Raw genomic sequence first — 21719 nt, forward strand, 5'->3', positions numbered from 1 at the left:
AAGTGCTCTACAACTGCTTTGACTGCATATAAATAGCAATTAAGGGACAGAGTGAACCCAGCGTCTCCCACTAATCCTTGAGTGCAGAGCCAAGAGTAATCCCTGATCATCACTGGGGTGGTCCAAAAACAAAATCCCGAAAGTTAATGTCAGTACTTTATTAAATTTATTGATAAAATTATACTCTTCATGAATGGATTTGGAAAATGAGGTTAAACAATTTTTTTCAAAAATTTTTCTAGAAATTAAGATGGTTTCACATTCTAAGCCCCCTTGGTTTAACATAAATGGTTTTCCATGAAGGATAATTATTATGTGGATAACAATCTGAAATATAATTTTGGGATAACTGTCTAGTATAAATTGTCCCCAAATATAAAAATTTCTGCAAAGTAAATGCTATTGAATGGTCTTCTTGGTCAAATAATTCTTGGTACTAACCATTTAATATAGAAAACTGAAAATCATTGTGGATTTTTTTTAAAAAGAAACTACAAGTAGTTTTAGCAGAATTTTCATTCTTAATGAAAAACTTATTTAGAATTAATTAGGAATACTAGATTTCCAACAAAAAACATTATTGCTCCTTTTGTTTAATCACAATATTTGGAAAGCACAATATAGAACATATGATATGCAGGGGAGAATAAACTATTATTCTTTATGTAAAAGTATGAAAATTAACTTATGCTAGACATGAGCTAATGTCACATGTTGGCTATATCTAGAAAAAAAATTGTGGTCTGATAGTGAAAATAGATGTCAATGGAAGAACAGCTCGAAGAACTTGAGCACATGATTTTCAGGCAATGGGCCCAAATTTAATCCCTGGCTCCAAATGGTCCTTGAAAGACTACCTGGCTTATAAAAATCCCTTAATTAAACCTATGGCATAAAATGACCCTCCTAACTATTAATCACTAGGCATGGTGCCTTAAAAAATGGGTGGAAGATTCAAAGGTTATCATTTATTATGAGAATATGTGCATAGAATAAAATTATCCACAGGGAAACTGGGATAGTATGAGTTCAATATCTGTAATGACTACTTTACTTTTCTGTTTTCCTTAGGTAATAATTCAAACTACCCTGGCAAGGTCCCCGTAGTGTATTCAATATGCCAAAAACAGTAACAACAAGTCTCACAATGGAGACATTACTGGTGCCCGCTGGAGCAAATTGATGAACAACAGGATGACAGTTCTACAGTGTTACAGTGCTACCCTGATGTGGCATATGCTTGTCTAAATCCAATCTAATTAGCTCCTTCAACCGCCTGTCCAGCAGAGAATGAGACAAACACATAAGGAGACGCGCGCGCGCGCACACACACACACACACACACACACACACACACACACACACACACATGCACTGTGCTAGCTTTAGGGTCCCCAGAATAACCAGCATTGATCTTGAATACAGGCAGGGCATTTATTCAATACAGTGTAGCTCTCCTACGCCCATACGAGTTATCAGGGGAGTTATTGTTACCAGAGACATTAAGGAGTTAGTGAGGACATCAACATTCCATAGGTACTTGGAGATCAAAAGCTGGGGTCTTCTACATAGCTACCAGAAGGCACCCTTAGAGCGCAAGTCCTGACAGTTTCCTATTCTCTTCTGCTCATGCTCACCCTATTATATCTAAAGGACCCTGTAGCACTGTCTTCCCATTGTTCATCAATTTGCTCCAGCGGGCACCAGTAATGTCTCATTGTGAGACTTGTTGTTACTATTTTTGGTATATTGAATACGACACGGGTAGCTTGCCAGGCTCTGCCATGTGGGCGGGATACTCTCGGTAGCTTGCCGGGCTCTCAAGAGAGACGGAGGTATGGAACCCAGGTTGGCCACGTGCAAGGCAAATGCCCTAACCACTGTGCTCTCACTCCAGTCCTTAAAGGACTCTAAATAGTCTTATTCTATACTTGCCTGGCACACTTTTGTTGCTGGTAGGCACCTGTTATTTAGTCTATTTTTTCCTGCTGTTATTTTTCCCTGGATTTTTTTGTTTGTTTTTCATTTTGGGGCCAAACCAAGCATTGCTCAAGGGTTACTCCCATTTCCTCTCAGGAATCACTCCTGGCTTACTTCGAGGATCATATGGGGTGCTGGCCTTTCCCATCCTTGAGGGGTTTATTGAGGGGATGAATTCCCACATACGCTCTTGGAACTAACAAAGTATTACAGAACTCTGAGCTGAACTGAAAGAAAAGAAAAATAGATATTTTTAACAGCTTTTGACCTTCACCTATATCTATGTAGGTGATAAGTACATCTTTTAAGACTATGATTATTAATAGAGTCCATTTGTGATAACTGCACCAACCTTCTATAAATTGAAATTTTTTAGTTTTAAACAGCTTTGGGGCATTCAGGTAAACACAGCATAAGAGTTTATAATTAGTCTGACATTTCTAGACACAATTAACTTGCAGATTCAAATACTTGATTTACATATATAAATATCATCATGCACTGACAATTCTTCTTTTCTAAACCTTCCTTTAGAAAATGTAACTATCATAAGTCATTATCTGCTGGATATTCATTTAGTTCTCTTACACACGTGCGCACACACACACACACACACATACACACACGCACACATTTGTGACATTCTAGAAATCTTAATCACTAAAAAATGTTGCTGAGGAATAGATTTTCTGGCCTAATAGTGTTTAAGATCTGATTTGACTCTAAGATCTAACTATAAGTTCTTTAAATCTCTAGTTGTAAAAATAAATAAATAAATAAATAAATAAATCTCTAGTTGTAAAGAAATTTCATCAAATTGATTTTCTAGATCCTGTCACACATTGAAAATACGTTTTCATTTCTTCACAAATTGCACACTCTTCAAACTTATGTGTTCAGTGTTTTTAAATCTAAGTATTTGGGAATTACTCTTGAATGAACAAAGAAGTTACTCTTATCGTGGAACTAAAACTAAAACTATTGAATCAAACTTCATGGTGATTATTGAAATTCTAGAATACAAACTTAATATTGAACTAAATTTCTGGTGCGGAAATAGAAGTGATACTGCATTTGACTTTACCAACTGCCTGACATTATTTATGGCCATATTACTTCTTTTGTTAATATCTAGAGCATCCTATCAAAAAGGTTAATCAATGAGGTAAAAAGAATTCTCAAAGTGTAAAACATTAGGTTGGGCTGAAGCCCACGTTCCCAGTCTTCACAGTCACTGATATCCTAAAAAAGAGAGAGAGGCACACATCTCTTTAGAGTGCTATTGTGAATAAACCATTTATTTTCCATTATTTTAAGAAAGTGTTGCACAAATGGGGGTATTTTTGTAGCATAAAATGTTTAAATTGAATAGATTTAATTTTAGGTCCAGCCAAATGCATACTTGTCAAGCATTTAGTGCTGAAATCCATTGCCTTGGGAAATGTTATTTTCGAGCTGTTTGCCTTTTAAATTCTAACACCGTATATCTATTTGTCTAACTGCCATCAAGGGGACTATTGTCAGTGGAGACGTTGGTAAGACGACAACGGCTGAAGGGCTACATCATGTCAAAGCCTCAAGTAGGAATTATGGCCTTTCTTGCCTCAGTTCCCAGCTGTATTATGTCACCAAATCACATCACAGTGTAATCAAAGATGAATAAAATATTTTTTTCTTTACCTTAAATGCTTTTTCTGTCAATTACAATCAAAGGACATGATTTCAGGTCTGTCAGTCTCTCAGGCGCCTTCCTCCTGACGACCAAAGCTGTAATCTGCTAAATGTAAAATGAATCAGAAAAGTCTCAGAATGATTTTGCTATTAAGGCAAAAAAAAAAAAATAATGTTATTTTTTTTCCCTCCCACAGGGGACAGAAAAGTAATTGGTCTTTAAAGAATGAAATCAAAGCTTTCTCTTTGGTCAAATGACCCTTTTGCTTTTACCTCCTTTTATGCTTTCCTCTCTCCGTGTCCTAATTCTAAATCTGTTGTCACAGGAGTTTGTTTTTCTGAGAAAATAGACATTCAGCTCTAATCAAAAGTCAATAACTGTTTGTAAATATTGTATTAGCTCCTTGTTTTCCACAACTTTCCTGCACTCGTCATGGGCATGAGGTACCCTGTAATATTTGCTGCTACTCTGCTATTACGTCCAACTTCTGGGCAGCGTCTGGCTTGATTACATTATTAAGCATAATCAAAAACATTTTTCCCAGAACGATTTGAGTTTAGTTGTAGGGATTGCTTCCTTTGATCTCCTTAGCGTTATTTTCCGATAGGTTGCTCCTCATTTACACTACAAATGCTGGCAAAAAAAATGAAAGTGGTATCTAGGTTAGCAATGCCTGATAATAAAGAATAACCTGCTCTCTGCCTTGGCCAGCTGCTTCCGCTGATCAAACTCAGGCTGTTGATGATGGGGAGGGGGGCGGGGAAAAGATGCAGAACATAAGGATTTACCTTCATGAGAAGCGTTTTAGAACTTGTCGCAAACTCCTCATAGCTCTAGATGTACTGTACTGTTTAAGCCAACATTTGAGCAATGGAGACGTGTTCCTTGGTGGGTCGCACCAAATATTATTCTTGTTATTTATATCCAGAGCTGCTCTGGTGGGGAGGGGGGTAATGGGGAATGGGTCTATCAAACAGTTCTGGGAGGCTCTTTCCCAAAGACCCTTTGCGGTAGTTTTCAGGCCAATGGGGCAATGTGACGGACTGAGGATAATGTGCTGCTCAGGTCCTGTGGTGCCTGGAATTACCTGGGCCACTCCAGTGATGCTCAGGGGCTCCTACAGCCAGACCCAGTGGTGTGTGGGAGCTCCAGAGATGCACGCCGTGATGCTGGGGCTTGAATTAGAGTCCACCCAGACCCCATAGCTCCTGAACTATCGATCCAGGCTCCAGAACTGTTTGGTATTTTTTATTTTTTAATTTTTTATTTATTTATTTTTTAATTAATTACTTTTTTTTGCTTGTTTTGGGATCACACCCGGCCATGCACCGGGGTTACTCCTGGCTTATGTACTCAGGAATTACCCCTGGCAGTGCTCAGGGGACCATATGGGATGCTGGGAATCGAACCGGGGTTGGCCGCATGCAAGGCAAACGCCCTACCCGCTGTGCTATTGCTCCAGTCCCTGTTTGGTATTTTTTAATGTAAAAATAGGGAGAGAGGGAGAGTGGGGCTAAAAAGATAGTCTAGAGGTTCAGTCACTTGCCTTGCACGTTTGCCAGGCAATGCCAGTTTGGTTCTTGGCATCACACATGGTCAGCTGAGCAATACCAGGAGTTTTCCCTGAGCACAGAGCCAGGAATAAGACCTGAGGACCACTGGATGTGGTTTAAGGGCTCTCCTACCAAAAAAAATAAGCAATGGGGAGGATAGTTTAGCAACCTGGGCTATCTACCGTGCCTGCATCAAGACCTGAGTTCAAGCCAAGAGGACATGGCCCCGGTATATGTTGCTGTAGAGCTGGCAGTTTCTGAGCACTGCTGAGGTGTTTCTATTTGTCCCCCAGCCCTGCAGTGCCTGAATAGTCCTACATCCTCCACCCAAGCACTCAACTATCTAGTCCTGTTGGCTGAGTATTGCAAGGAGACCCCAATCCATCCCTCTCCTCAAATTTCCACTATTTGCTCACCAAGGTGAAAAATCCACAATTAGTTGCATTGTCATACTGGCCCTTTGTTTGTTTGGGGTCACACCTAGTGGTGTTCAAGGGAATGCATGAAGTGCCAGAGCTGGAACTTGGGTCAACCATGTGCAAGAAAAGTGCCCTATTCACTGTACTATCTACTTCAGCCTTGTTGCCGTATTTTCTAATATGTGTTCCTTTATTTAGCTGGGAGAGGAAAGGCCACCTATTATCTAGTATATTCTGTCATTCACCATGTACAGCTTGTATCCATGTGCATCCTCAAGTGTCAGACCAAGAGACAGTGCAGAATCAGGCACAGCATAAGATCAGGTAACAAATACAAATAACTAAAGCTACAACTCATTCCAGATGCCAGTAACTTAAGTCACTTGGAACAATCAGTGGAACCGTGAGGAATAGACCTGTGTCTCCAGAGTACTTTGTCAGATGAGAAACAGTTCAACGCTTTACAAAAGAAACCTCGAAGGAAACTGAAATGACAGAATTCCACCTGTAATTTTGTCATTGGCTACGTGATCAGAGTATGACGCACAAATATCTTTCTGCAATTGTTATCTCAAAAGTATTCCATTTCTATGAATACATATCCCGTAACATGAGAAGAATCAGTCTGATTATTCATCATGCCACTAACTTCCCAAACTAAAGAAATCCATCAGAGACACAGAAGTCACCTAAGGTAACCCCTACACTCATTCTGGAAATGAAGAATTGGAGACAAAGGTTCCTGATGAAAAGCGGGATTGAGAAACAGCCAACCAGCAAGCCATGTAGATCCACAGAATCACATGGTCTTGTCCCAGTACATGAGAGGACAGATGCAAATACTCTAGTACATGAGAGGACAGATGCAAATACTCTAGTACATGAGAGGACAGATGCAAATACTCTAGTACATGAGAGGACAGATGCAAATGCTTCTCAGGGACCCAGGACACCCAGCATTGCATAGCAAGTGAATATCCATTGCACTCAGCAGGAAAAAAGGTTTCTATTCCTTGTACTTTGATAAAGACAAAGAAAATTATTGCTAGAAAATATCTAAATAAAATTAGTCTAGAAGAATATTAAAAAGTCTTTACATCTAAGTGAAAGATTCAAATAAAGGAATGGAAGTATTTTTCATTTTCATGGATTGGAAGAATTAATACCAGTAAAATGTCTATACACCCTAAACCAAATACAGGGCTGGAGCGATAGCACTGTGAGTAGGGCATTTGCCTTGCACGCGGCCAACCCGGGTTCGATTTCTTCGTTCCTTTGGAGAGACCTGTAAGCTACAGAGAGTATCTCACCCACACAGCAGAGACTGGCAAGCTACCCATGGTGTATTCGATATGCCAAAAACAGTAACAACAGTCCTCACAATGGAGATGTTACTGGTGCCCATTTGAGCAATTCGATGAGCAGCAGGATGACAGTGATACAGTGACAGTGATACTGATCAAACTTCCAATGATATACACAGAAATAGAACAAAAGCGATTGAATCTATTTGGAACTACCAAATTAATAACTACTACTACTACTACTACTACTATATAAATATAATTTCCCTAAAAAATATATACTCAAAAGTCCCAGATAATACAAGCATAGGACATTTGCCTTCCTGAGCACTGCCAGAAAGCAACTCCCGAGCATCAAACTAACGTAATCTAAGAACTTCTGGGTGTGATCCAGCCCCCTGCTGACCTCCGGGGGGGAGGGGGGAACTGTTCATAGCCAGCAGAAGAAACTACCATGAATACAGAAAGAAACCTATAAATTTGAAGATATTTACAGATCATTCTCTGATGAATAACTAATTTCCAAAACATTAAAAAAATCTTAAGTGACTTATCTATAAAATTCAAGTAAACCAAAAATAAAAGAATATGGACAAAAAAACCCAATAGGCACAACTCCAAAAAGAATATCTAAATAACCTGAAGACACAGGGAGGGTGGGGTGGGGAGGAAAATGCTAAACCTACCATAGTTTTATTTATTGATTTATTTTAAATAGTTGTTCTAACTCTGGGTTTTTTTGTTGTTGTTGTTTTGTTCTGTTCTTTATTTTTTTCTGTTCTTTAATTTTGTTCTGTTCTTTTTTTTTTTTTTTTTTTTTTTTTTGCTTTTTGGGTCACAACCAGCGATGCTCAGGGGTTACTCCTGGCTTTGCACTCAGGAATTGCTCCTGGCAGTGCTTGGGGGACCATATGGGGTGACGCCCTACCTGCTGTGCTATCTCTCCGGCCCTTGTTCTGTTCTTTAATTCTCTCATGGAATCACTGTGAGAGAGAGTTACAAAGTTTTCATGATTGAGTTTCAGTCATACAATGACCCATCCCTCCACAGTGCACATTTTTCTCCACCAATGTACCCCAGTACCATTCCCACCACTCCCATCTAATTCCATCCCCTGTGCTGTGGCAGGCACCTTCCTTCTTACTCTCTCTCTCTCTCTCTACTTTTTAAACCTACCATGGTTTTAGAGGAATGTACATCAAAACCACAATAGGTGGCTTCCCACTGTGAGGTTTGCCTGTATCATTCGGGCTGGAAAGAACAAATGTCAGCAAGGACATGGGGACAAAGGAACTCTGTGTACACTGTTGGTTAAGATGCAAATCGGCAAAGTCTCTGTGGAAAGAGAGTGGAGGGTTTGTAAATAAAAGTCAAGAAGATAGTGATGTAACAGCAGCAGAACCGTCTATGTGTGACATACTGGATTCAATCTTTGTACCAAGATTAAGCAAAAGTAAAATGGAATCCAATGATCCTAAAATACTACTTCTGTAAAGTGTTTTTAATAATTTTTTAAAAAAGAAAGTGTAAAAGGTGCTAGTTCAGAAAGATATTTGTAGAGGTCAGTGCAATAGTACAGCAGGTGTGGCATTTGTTTTGAAAGGGGTTTGATCCCCAGCCTCCCATGTGTTCCTCTGAGCATTGTCAGGAATGAACCCTGAATGCAGGACCAGAAGAAAGTAAGCCCTAAGTACTGCTGGATAAGCCCCACAAAAAAAAAAATTGTACCCCTATGTAAAAAACTAAGGCTTGCGGAGGGGCATGTGCACTCGCGGGCTCTCCGGGCGGCTCTGTCTCACCGCCCACGTTTGGTGCTCTGGAACCGCTGTGTATGGGCTGAATCGGGACGGCCGTTGGCCAAGGACAGGTGAAGGAAGGACAAGGACCAAGCTGGTTGCTGATTAGTTACCGTTTCTTCAATCTTCCATCTTTCCCATCTCCCGCACTTCTAGCTCTGTCCTCTCTCAGGATCTACTCCAGCCTCTCTCCCATCTCTCTCTTCCCCTTTTCCTCTCTAGCCCTTGCCCCTAGGTTACACCCAGCCAGGTAGCAATATCAACATAAGAAAGCCCTTCCTGAGGGCCAGGCATTCCAAAGCCCTTCCTGACTCTTAAGGTGTTTTTTTTCTTTCCTTAACATCTTAATATTAGTTATTTTTGTATGGACATAGCAAGAGATACATTGAGGCTTGCAAGGTAGCTCTCCTGGGAACATCTTGCCAGACTCAACTACAGCACTCAGGCCAGATTAATCATTCCTAACCCTAGCAGGGTCCAAATCTAGTTATCACTGTTTGGATCATAACATTTGTCCATGATCAAGCTCTTAACTTATAGTTAAGCATTAGGCACTTTGGCCAGGCCCATCTCGATGCCAGGGTAGCACACAACTCACTGCTTGCCTGGGTCCGTCTCGTCCCTCACCGGGACCCTGCTTTTTGGGGTCTAGGAAGTAAGGGCAGCTGAGGCTTAGGTCCAGAGAACTGATGCCCGGGAGGGAAATATCCTGTAGAGTCAAATGACTCCCAGGTTACAAAAGCATAGCATTTGCTTAGTCTTCCTGTGTCCATACAAAAAGGACATGGCTCTGAATAAACTATGCAAAGAACTCAAGGAGAAGAGAAAAACAATATTTACAAGTCAACAGAACACTAAGAAAGAAGCTACAAATAAACAAAGAGGGATGAGAGCACTGTAATGGGAGTAACCCGATAAACCTAAACTACCTGAGGCTATGTTATCCTACACCCCTATATACGTAACAGCATTATTCACAATAGCCAAAACATGGATTCAATCTATATAGTCATCAATAGTGGCTGGATAAAGAAGTTATGGTATATAAACACAATAAAATACTCCTTTGCTGGTAAAAAAAAGATAAAATTGTGCCTTTGTGGACAGAAACAAATGGAAATGAGGCATATGGGTTAAGTAAAATACATAAAGAAGTAAAAGACAACACTGTATGTTTTCACTCATGTGTAATAAAAATAACTAAAGCAGAGTAACTCATAAAAAATAAAACAAACTCCACTTCACAGAAAATATTCAGTGAAAACTATGGAGGTTACCAGGCAGAAATGGGTTCAAGCTGGAGTCACGAGGACAAGGGTCTTTGTAGTGATAGTTGGGACTGGAACCCAGTGGTTGGTACAATGGGACCCACACATAAAGAAGTGCTAAGCTATGCCCCCCTAAAAGGCTGTAATGTGGTAAGGTAGAGATAAATCAGGTTTTTAAGATATACAGAAGTCTATAGGCCCAGGAACAGATGTCCATCAAATTTTATGACTAGAAAATGATAATCAAACCATTATGACATCATACAACTTCCAGGAGAAGAGAATTTACCTAAAATTTACCTAAAAAGAGAAATACCTAAAAGAGAAGAATCAATAAGTATTGGAGGTGAGAAGAGTAAAAAACCCCTGTATGCAAACAAACAAACAAATAAATAAATAAATAAATAAATAAACCCTGTATGCAGTGGGTAGGGATGTAAATTGGTATAGCCATTATGAAAAGCAGTGTGGAGAGTCCTCAAAATAACATTTTTAATTGCACATGATTGAGTTATACAACTTTGGGGTACTTACTCAAAAAATACAAAAAGTGGGGGTGGTGTAATAGCACAGCGGGTAGCGTGTTTGCCTTGCAGGCGGTCAACCCGGGTTCGATTCCCAGCATCTCATATGGTCCCCTGAGCACCGCCAGGAGTAATTCCTGAGTTCAGAGCCAGGAGCAACCCCTATGCATTGCCAGGTGTGACCCAAAAAGAAAAAAAAATACAAAAAGACTAACTCAAAGAGGCATATAACCCCCATGCTTATTGCAACATTATTTATAACAGTCAAAAACTAGAAAAGATCTAACTGTCTAGTGACAGATGGCCAGGAAAAGAAGATGTGGCATGTTTCTATGCATAGTTGAATGCTACTCAAATATTTGAAAATAGATGAAATCCTTCCACTTGCAACAACATTAAATTTTGGACGGTATTATACCTAGTGAAGTAGGTCAAAAAGAGAATTACAAACAGTGTGATTTCACTGGTGCTTAATGGAGAAATCAAATAAATGAATTAATTAAATAATACAAAATTTAACTCTTTGTCAGTGTTTACCAGAATGAAATTGGGAACGGGTGGGTAAATCAGATAAAAAGTAGCCAATGAAGTTTCAGTGGTAAATTTAAAATAGCAAATGCAGATATTGATTTTCTATGATGCATTTAAAGCATGTTGTAATGCAATGTTACTTCAATAAACAACATTAAGGTGTCTAAAATAGTTTACTAACTTTAAAGTTTAAGTACATAACACATCAGCGCAATGATTTTGAAATATAAAACATCAACAGACTAATCTCCCTTTAATTTCTAAATCTCATTCTCCTTTACTCAACCGAAATTCATAACAAAGAAATAAAAGTTGCATTGCAATATTCTTTAAGCCAGATATGTGAGTATAAAAAAGTTCTTTTGAAGGTGATCTTGATATGATCTCAAGCCCGGAGAATTCTAATAATGGATTAAAATTCAACATTATACCTACAGTTTGATGATAATCAAAGGGAACACCTATGGCAAAAAACTTCTGATAACGGTATAAACAATCTTTATAGACACATGAAGTATTTTTTATACTGATGAACTCAAATGTTTCCCAAATCTTTTGAGTAATATTACTTTGAAAAATTAAACTCTCTGAGAACCAGTATCCTTATCTACATTATAGGGGTGGTAATATTATCTATACCAACTGAGTTCCTTTAAGGATTAAATAGAATTTAATATCTAGGAGGATGCTTGGAACATGGCATTTACTTGTAATATCACTCATATTTTATTGTAATTATTTTCCCTTCCTTTGGAAATGCTGATTCCTAGAAAGATTTTTTTAAAGAGCTTAATTTTTATCCTAAGCATTTTGCTCAGCACCTGTGACGTACAGTGGGCACTCAAGGCTATTTGAATTTATTGAAGTAATAGTACTTTACCCGACAGCATGTGTCTTAGAGGTACCATTTCCTACCCTTCAGAATTCATGTGACCACAACACATCCACCACAAAAGTGCTAACATCCCTCTCTCACAGTTCACTGAGCCTTTCCCTTGCCCGCCCCTGGTACTCTCCACTCTGCTCCAAGAAACAAAGTAAAGTTGCAGCCAGCATGAGCTGGTTGGATGAATGGATGAATCAGTAAATATATACACAAATCAAGCAAGAATGAGGCTAAAAACTCCAGGTCAACACAGCGGTCATTAACTGCTGCCTGACCAGGGCTGTGATGGGCCTGTTTCCAGGTAGGAAAAGGCTAAAAACCACTTTGCTCAGCTCATTTGGGTGGACCTGACATAGTGCTTTAGAGTCTACAGTGAGGAAGAAGAGAATCATCACTGCCCTACCGCGGCTTCCTGGAAACAGAGCACAGCACCAGCAATGCACGACGGGGCAGGAAGGGCTGAATCATTCCAGACGCCTGATGTTCCTTAGGAAAATCGAACTAAATCATAAGTTTATAGTTCATCTTTTCTGATTCATAAGCTAAAATTACAAACTACTTTTAATAGGGGCTGGAGCAATAGCACAGCGGGTAGGGCATTTGCCTTGCACGTGGCCAACCCGGGTTCGATTCCTCCACCCTTCTCAGAGAGCCCGGCAAGCTACAGAGAGTATCCCGCCAGCACAGCAGAGCCTGGCAAGCTCCCCATGGCATATTCAATGTGCCAAAAACAGTAACAACAAGTCTCACAATGGGAATGTTATGGGTGCCCGCTCGAGCAAAGCGATGAGCAACGGGATGACGGTGACAGTGATACAGTGATTTTTATTAGTAGCACTGCACTGTAGCACTGTCCTGCTGTTCATCAATTTGCTCAAGCGGGCACCAGTAGCGTCTCCATTGGGACTTATTGTTACTGTTTTTGGCATATTGAATATTCCATGGGTGGCTTGCCAGGCTCTGCTGTGTGGGTGGGATACTCTCAGTAGCTTGCTGGGCTCTCCGATTTTTATTAGTAGCAAACAATATTCTTAAGAATTTCAATGTTTGAAGCAAGACTTATTCCTCACGCGGGCTGTCACTCTAGCCAGGGCTAGAAAGTTCTCCAGGGTCTCTGTTCCATATTGGCTTCACTTGGGCCTGGAGGCTAAGGGGGCATTTCTATTTGAGTGTCCTGGTCACTGTGTTTGAGGGAAAATACTATGATGACCATGACATTTTCTTCCCCAAATGTCACTGGATCAAGAGAAAGTGAACATCAAAGTGAACGGTACTAATTGACTACACTGTTACCTTACCTTTTTTTCCCCCCTAATGATGTTAATGAAGTCTAGGCAGACGGAAACTTCTATCCATGACAACATAAAAACTCAAATCAGCTCTCTTATTAGGAGCCAAAAAAGATATGATAATGCTATTGTAGCCTATTTCAGAGTACAGAGAAAGAGCAATATCGATTGAATTTTGCAATAAGAAACAGGCATTGTTTTACTTATTTGACATCAATATTGACTATGGATTGCCATTGCTGGTTAGTGCTTTCACCCAGCAATCATTTACAAACTCTAAATTCTTTACACGTTAAGATGTCTTCCAAATGATCATGCATAAAAACATATATACCTTTTTAAAAAAGATACTATTCAAGCTGCCTGTAGGAGAATATAGAATAGATTCTGGTGAGGCAAGCTCCCTGCTACAGTACAACCTGAGAGGCTGGAGCAATAGCACAGCAGGTGCGGCATTTGCCTTGCACGCGGCCAACCTGGGTTCCATTCCCAGTATCCCATAGGGTCCCCAGAGCACCGCCAGGGCTAATTCCTGAGTGCAAAGCCAGGAGTAGCCCCTGTGCATCGCCAGGTGTGACCCAAAAAGCAAAAAAAAAAAAATACAAACAAACAATAAAGTACAACCTGAAGTCCATTACATAGCACATAAGCAAACCACATCCACTCATCATCAGGTTAGCCTGAGAGACACACACATTTGAGTTGCTGAAATTGTGACTGAGGGAGGAATCTAGCACTGAGAGTTGTGGTAGCATCTGGTATCTATGCCCAAAAAAAAGTCAGTTGAAAAAGATAAGTCAACCCTTCAGGGAGGAATAACACATCTCCAGACTACCACTGAGGAACCAGAGAAATATTTCAGCAGGTTGGGTGTTTACTTTGCACACAGCCAGCCCAGGTTCTGTCTGAGCATCCTATATGGCCAGGAGTGATCCCTGTGTGCAGTGCTGGAAGTATGTCCTGGGCACTGCCAGGGATAGCCCTCCCCCCAAACCCCTAAAAAAGGTTCCAATGAATCTCTTAATTACCACCTCTGAGATTGTACTACCTCTCAAAATCTGTGATAGGGGAAAACAAGTCACTTAACATCTAAACTAAGATAGTCATCAGTGTTCTTCAGCTCAGAATGTGTGGCTACAAAAAAAAAAAAAATAGTCTATTGTGGCCATAAATCTATTCTGCCAAAACACCTTTCTCCTTGTCTGGTGATTCCCTGGTGAGCAATAGCTCAATCAAACATTTTTATCCCTGTAACCATGATGCTGTTGTCAATGTTCCAAGCCCCTCCCCTCACAAGACCAACATAACCCATCCAGTGTACAAACGAGAAGTTCCGACACAAGAAAGCATAAATCCCTGACAAAGCCATATAGATCTCGGCAAACATAAATGTAACACAGATTTCCTTATAAGAAAACTTATTATAAATAGAAATGAGTCAGAGTGTTATAAGAATTAAAAAAATAAATAAATAACTCGGGGCTGAATCGATAGCATAGCGGGTAGGGCGTTTGCCTTGCACAAGGCCAACTCGGGTTCGATTCCCAGTATCCCATATGGTCCCCGAAGCACAGCCAGGAGTGAGTCCTGAGTGAAGAGCCAGGAACAACCCCTGTGCACCGCCAGGTGTGGCCCAAAAAGCTAAAAAGTAAATAAACAACACACATCATCGCCTAGAGCACAGCATCGCCTAGAAAAATATCCTGATATCTTGTGCGCATTTTGGCTTCTCATTTGAACGTCTCCATACTTCCCAGTCTCCTTCTGTGGAAATCACATAAAATGTAGCACATTCTCCATCCCACATACAGTGTTTGCACTGACAGGTGGCAGGTGGAAAGGCAACTCGGAAAGGAATGTGCCCCTATATTTCTAAATGTCCCAGGGCATGCCTTGATGATCCACAGTATGAGACAAGAAGTGTGCCCTAAATCATCAATATGGCAGTCTCTTCCCATCCCATACGCAAAGCAGGCATGAAGCATGGGGCCCTGATGGAGCACCTATCCTTCAGCCTGGGAAATGTAGCTAGGTTAACAAAAATATCTGAAAACAGCCAATAATGATAAAAGCCTTGCTTGCCATTGCATAATTATTTAATAAACCATGGAACAGGCAACTGTTCTTCAGTCACAGAGGCCCTCTTCACACCGCACCATATGGCTAACAGCCTCCGCTGCACATCAGACCATACTGAGCATTCCTTCTCATCATCCTGTATTGGTTACAGACTCGGTTTGCGGCTAATGTGCGTTACCCGTTCCCTGCATGTTTATTTTATGAGATGGCGGTGTCTTTTTGGGGTGCTGATCCTGAAATGACAAACTACTCTGCTAAAGATTTGACGAAGCAAAGAACTCATGATTAACTTTCCAAGGTGGATTTTGAAATATCACTTCTGTGACCTTTTCTCCAGAACTGCCTAAATATCAATGATGAAAGTCTACATGGATTATCAAGTTACTAGTCAGTGTAAAAAAAAAAAAAAAAGCTCAATTTTCTACCGCTATCATTAGAGGACACTTCGTAAGACTGTTTTTTTTTCCTACCATAGAGTAATATCCAGACTCCTGGAGTCCCAGATAATTTAGTTCAGAAACTTTATCTTCCAAGTCTAGTCTCAAAAAGCACCTCAGTGAGCCTCTCACTGCATCTTCTGTCTGAACATCAGCACATGTGGAGATGGTCCAGATTCTTGTCTTAAACTCATTGTTTTCTAAATGAACACTCTCAGTAATACATATTTATGGCTTTGAGGATTCAAATAAAGGGAAACGTCAGCAGAAGATGTTGTAAAAGCAACATCAGTTTTCAAAAATTCAATGCCAGTATTTGGTCAATTCACTCAGATTCCACAAACATCTAAACATATTTTTTTCCTTTTCACTTTCTGGGCCAGATGTTTTGGCACTAATCTTAGATTCTAAACTGATCAGATGGGACAGATGAAATTATCCTTGGGAGTAAGGAATCTGGCCATCTTATCTGAACAACAAAAACAAAATACAAAGCACACTCTCAGCATTTCACTCTATTTGCCTAGAACTGAAAGGAAATGTGAAAAAAAAAACCATTTTGTATTTTCTAATTTTTTTTCAATAACAGTAACTAGAGCTCTATATCAGAAAAGCCCATCCTGGTTGACAAATTTTTCTGTTTCTAAACATGAAGAATGTTGAAATTAGAAAAAAATGTTTACCCTCTTTGAATTTAATCAAATTTGTTGATGGCAGAAATTAGCATGACTGGTGTTAAGCAGAAAATCAAGATGATTACTTCCAAACATGTCCCAGTTTTAAAGAAACCAACGTGTTCATTTTGTATTTCAGCTAACATAATTTTATAACAGTTTATTTTCCATATTTCAAGGATGAGCGGAATAAATGAATAGGTGTTCCTTTCTGAAAGAAAAAGTAATTAACAATGAGACAAATTTGGATAATGCATTAGTTTGAGATAAGAAGCCCCATATTCTTATAATTGTATATAAGAACATGAAATTATATTGACCAACCCTTCTTGGATTAGAAATATAAATTATGGTAATATAATGCTTCCAGATTTATCTCACTTTTGTTGGTCACATAATGATTGGTCAAGCTACTTATGTTTGCATGCTGCTTTATAGGCAGTGTAAAAACTTTATAGTCAGGGTTAAAATATATCTAATTTCCTCTAAGCAGTTTTCCTAGTGAATCTTGAATTTCATTTAGCCATAGCATCTTAAGATGTCTATGAAATCAATAGGCTAATATTTAAATCCTAGCTTTTAAAATATGACAAAAATGCAATAATAGCCACTATTTGATGAGCAAATAATTACCATTTTTACAAAGAAATTTAACCTATATCAATATACTTCAATTAAAAAATTATATAAATATATCTAAATAATTTATGTCATTGTCTAATTTTTATTCTCATATTTCTTTTCGATCAGCGTTGATAGAGCATAGAAACTGCTTAGTTCTGCTTAGCTTATTTGTGTCAATGGAGATGTAATTTATTTTAAGGCTGATCTTTGTGTTTATGAAGTTTTCTTCTTCCTAATCACCTAGTTATTAATCTGGCTATGTATGGTTTCTTTTAACTCGACGATCATGAGAAACAAAGTGTGTGAGCTTTGCCTTTACGGAGTGTCAACTTCCTCCGTGGTTCTTTGTTTGAAGAAACGAAGAAAATCTTTGGTTTTTCTTTTATCTCCCCAGTGAGCAAGAAAAAACTTGCAAAAATCTTAGAATAACACATGAAAGATTTGGGTGACTTATCCCCAGGGATGAATTGCTTGCTGTAATTGCTAGACAGAGACTCAAGATGAAATTCTTGCTATGACTAGGAAAGTACCCCAGCTGCCTTAACTGCCTTGAGTCCCAACCAATCCACTGGTCCGGCTTCTTGGCCCCATATAATTTCATTATGCGTGATCCAAGGGTGCAGCAGCTGGGTATGTAAAGGCGCCAGGATGCCCATAGTAAATCAGTTGTTTCGATGCACCTAATAGTACCCTGGTGTTCATGAAGTGTTAATTCACTTCTCGTGAGTGAACAGTCAACTTGCAGACAGTACTTTACCCACTCAGACTCACCATAGGACCGGCCATTATTATTATTAATAAGGCCACAGCCTCTGTTCATTCCACAGTGGCTCCTACCTACAGTGCGCCATTTGCAGAGACATTTCCATGTAGTTTGATGCATTGGTATCAAAATTGTTTTCTTTTTCATCAGGTTTAGATTTAAGACTCATTTCAGTGTGAAAATTCATTTACGTTAAAGCACATGGAAAATTTACAACCGTTTGGCTATTTCTGATTTTTCTCCAAAGTTTCTCAGGCATGGCTAGTCAATGATACCCAGGGAAAGAATAGGTCCAACATATGAAATTCTCCATTGGATACTGTACATAAACACACAGAAACAAAAAAAAAATCTACTGAGCTTTAATTGCTTGTTAATAAGTTTTTTTAATTGACCTACTCAAGTTTGGTGTATTCTGTGTTATCTTTTGCTTGTTTTATCCGGAGACCATGCTGTGATATTGCCTCAATGAACCAAAGACTGGGAAACACTAGGCCCGGATACGTGTAAACTAAAACAGTTGGCATTTCTCTCTCCTGATGATTTTTTGCTCTTTGTACAACTACTAAGAAATTTTTGAATAGACATTAGAAAATTAAAATTAGAATAAAAACATTTTCATACCTGTAGATTAGCTCACACGTTTATAGACTCCTACAGTCTCTCTTAATTATGTAATTAAAACATTTTGCTTCTATATTTTAGCAACGATAATTATATTCCAGGCTAGGCTTACTTTCTCATGTTTTGAGTCAATATATTTGGAATATTTTTTATAAATGCTTTAGGAAATATTAGATTTCTCAGCTGCAAACATGCAGGCCAACAGGTTAAAACCATGTTAGCACACAAAATATTCAGTGGGTTTTAAACTTAGAAAAATGACACTATCTGTCCACCTCAATTAGAGGAGCTATTTGTATAATGGTGTCCTCTGCCAGGTAATGTACCGTATTTTCTATTTAAGCTCGCACCATATTTTATCTACTAGCATGTAGCTGTGAATATATCAACAGCAAACATTCATTCTTCGGGAGATGTATTTGCAAGGACAGTATGAAATGGGGAAAATGCAAGATCTGTCTGAGATGGAGAAGACACCCAACTGTGAGGAACGTGAGAATGGAAATATATGAGGTGTGACAATAAAGTAATAAAACTAATTTCCTTGTGTGGTTCATAAACTAGCTCTAAAGTCAATTCCATGAATGAAATCCCCCAAAAATGCTCTGAGCAGTGGCAATTTTATGGAAATGAACACATCAGCTTCCCAAGTCCAGAGCTAAAAAAGGTGTAGCACACATTTGTTTGTTAACATTTGTTTGTAAAAACAAAAGAAAAAAACCCATAAAAACTCTCTTCAGAGATGCAGCTTATAAAGTCATTTAGGGTCGAATCTTTTTGAAAATCGTTGACAGTCATTATAAAATTGGTTTAAAAGATTAAAATTTTACAAAGCTTTAAATCTCCAGTTTTTTTACATTGTTATTCACATTGTACCTAGCATATTATATGTTGGTGAGATGAAGCTACAGGAAAGAATATAGTCTTCTTTATCTAGCCTAAATTTTAGAAATAGTAATTGTTTGATGAGAAACATTTTAAGAAACTCGAGCAGAAATTTTTTTTTTCGAGCAGAAATTTTAATGGAATCCCATCAAGAAGTATCAATGGACCAAAAATGATCCTGGAAAGTAAAGTTTGCAAAAATCTCCAGGTTAGAAATAATAATAATAATAATATCTCTTTTCTTGATCTCTCTATATGTTCTGAAGTAACTTCCAGTGGATTATATATCAAAATGTTAAAGCTTTAGGATCTGGGGCAGGTACAGCAGGTAGAGCATTTGCCTTCCATGCAGCTGACCCGGGTTTGATCCCCAGCATCCCATATGCTTCCTTGGGCACCACCAGGAGTAATTCCTGAGTGCAAAGTCAAGAGAAATTCCTGAGCATCACCCATTGTGACCTTAAAAGCCAAAATGCAAAAATGAAATAAAATAAAATTTTAAAGCATTATTTCAAAGCTCCTCTAAAATTCCATCATTAAGTCTAAAATTTTAATTGATGCTGATCTAACTAGGGAAGAAAGCCTGTATCACACTCTCTATCACAGGATGAATATGGTCCTCATTTAATTCTTTCTTACATTTGATAAAATGACTATGAAATTGCTTCTTTCTGCTGAAGAGAAATCTTTCTCCCATTAATTGCTGAGAGTTTCATCGCGTAAGTTATCTTTTAATGAAGAATAACATCAAATGGTTCGTCAACCAGGTGAGAAAACAGACTCTTGCCTGTATCTCATTTCAGTAAAAGAATCATCTCCTGCTCATTATCAAGGTCAGGCAGGACCAAATTTTATTATGTCAAGGACAACATGTTTGATGCCATATGTGAGATATCGAAGGGTTTTTTCTAATTATAAACTTCTAGTTTTTAAGCAGCAAATCCTAGACCTAGAAAAGCAATGTGCTGAATATTCAATAGCAAGAAAACTGTAGAATGAGAATGAAATCCAGCATCATAAATGCCCTATAACCAACCACACTCTGTTTTCTTCTTGAATAAACTAGACAAACTTATCAAAGTCCAGCTTCTTTCTGACCATCCAGTCACTTGGTCATGGTGAAGTTATAGAGAATTCAAGCCAATGACCACTCTACTAGTTACTAATTATAAGAATGGTTCCCAAAGTTTCCTGTGGACAGCCTGAAATGGTGCTACCAAGACCCAGACCCTTCTATGAGGCTACACATTTGCGGGGGGGACGGTTCTTTTTATTTTATTTTATTTTTATAAAGTAGTTCATGATATTTGATTACATTTAATATTCGAACACCAACCCCACCACCATTACACCTCCCACCACCATATTTTGGATGTTTCCAACCAAACCCCAACACCTGTCTGGAAGCAGAACCAAAATAATTTATTTTATGTTGTTTGTTATGAATAAACACTAAACGTTCTCCCAAAAAACTGTCCTTAGAGGAAAGTGTGTGGAGATTGTTGTATTTCACCCAAGGGTCATTAAGCCCTTTTAATAAGAGATTACTAACCACGCATTTTGATTCTACTCAGGGTGTCTTGTGAAAGGAGTAAGCAGGGAGGAACATCAGCCACATATACCCCAAGCTAAGCTTCTTTATGCTGCAAGTTAGCTAAGCCTTGGTGCCCAGAAATTCAGTCAAACGTGCTGGGATTGTGTGAGTGTGTGAGTATGTGAAAGTATTTTCTTGAGTAAGGTTAACCTTTTAAATCATGGAGTTTGAATTAAGTAGATTAATTAGATTACCGCCAAAATGTACATGTGTCCCATTCCAATCCACATTCAGTCTAGAAAAGAGACTGATCATCCATTCCAAGGATTGTCTCTGGACTCAAATCAGATTTTGGACTTCCTCAAAGTCAGTCTCTGTGTTCTCAGACACACACCAGATTGCTTTGTTTCTTTGAAACATCCTCACAGGTAACTCATCTACTTGGCTCTCAAATTAAAGTAGAAGGAATACTATTTCCTAATCATTATTAGAGGTGCCATATTGGCCTGTAAAATCCATCTTTCCTTCACTGTCATTTATTTTCATCCAGAAAAATAAAGAAAGAGAGAAAGAAAGAGAGAGAGAAAGAGAAAGAGAGAATGAAAGAAAAAGAGAAGAAAGAGAGAAAAAAAGAAAGAGAAAGAGAGAAAGAAAGAAAGAAAGAAAGAAAGAAAGAAAGAAAGAAAGAAAGAAAGAAAGAAAGAAAGAAAGAAAGAAAGAAAGAAAGAAAGAAAGAAAGAAAAGAAAGAGGGAGGAAAGAAAGAAAGAAAGAAAGAAAGAGAGAGAGGGAGGAAAGAAAGAGAGAGAGGGAGAGAGGAGGAGAAAGAAAGAAAGAAAGAAAGAAAGAAAGAAAGAAGAAAGAAAGAAAGAAAGAAAG

Source organism: Sorex araneus, chromosome 2 (genome assembly GCF_027595985.1).
Source record: "Sorex araneus isolate mSorAra2 chromosome 2, mSorAra2.pri, whole genome shotgun sequence".
Taxonomy (NCBI): domain Eukaryota; kingdom Metazoa; phylum Chordata; class Mammalia; order Eulipotyphla; family Soricidae; genus Sorex; species Sorex araneus.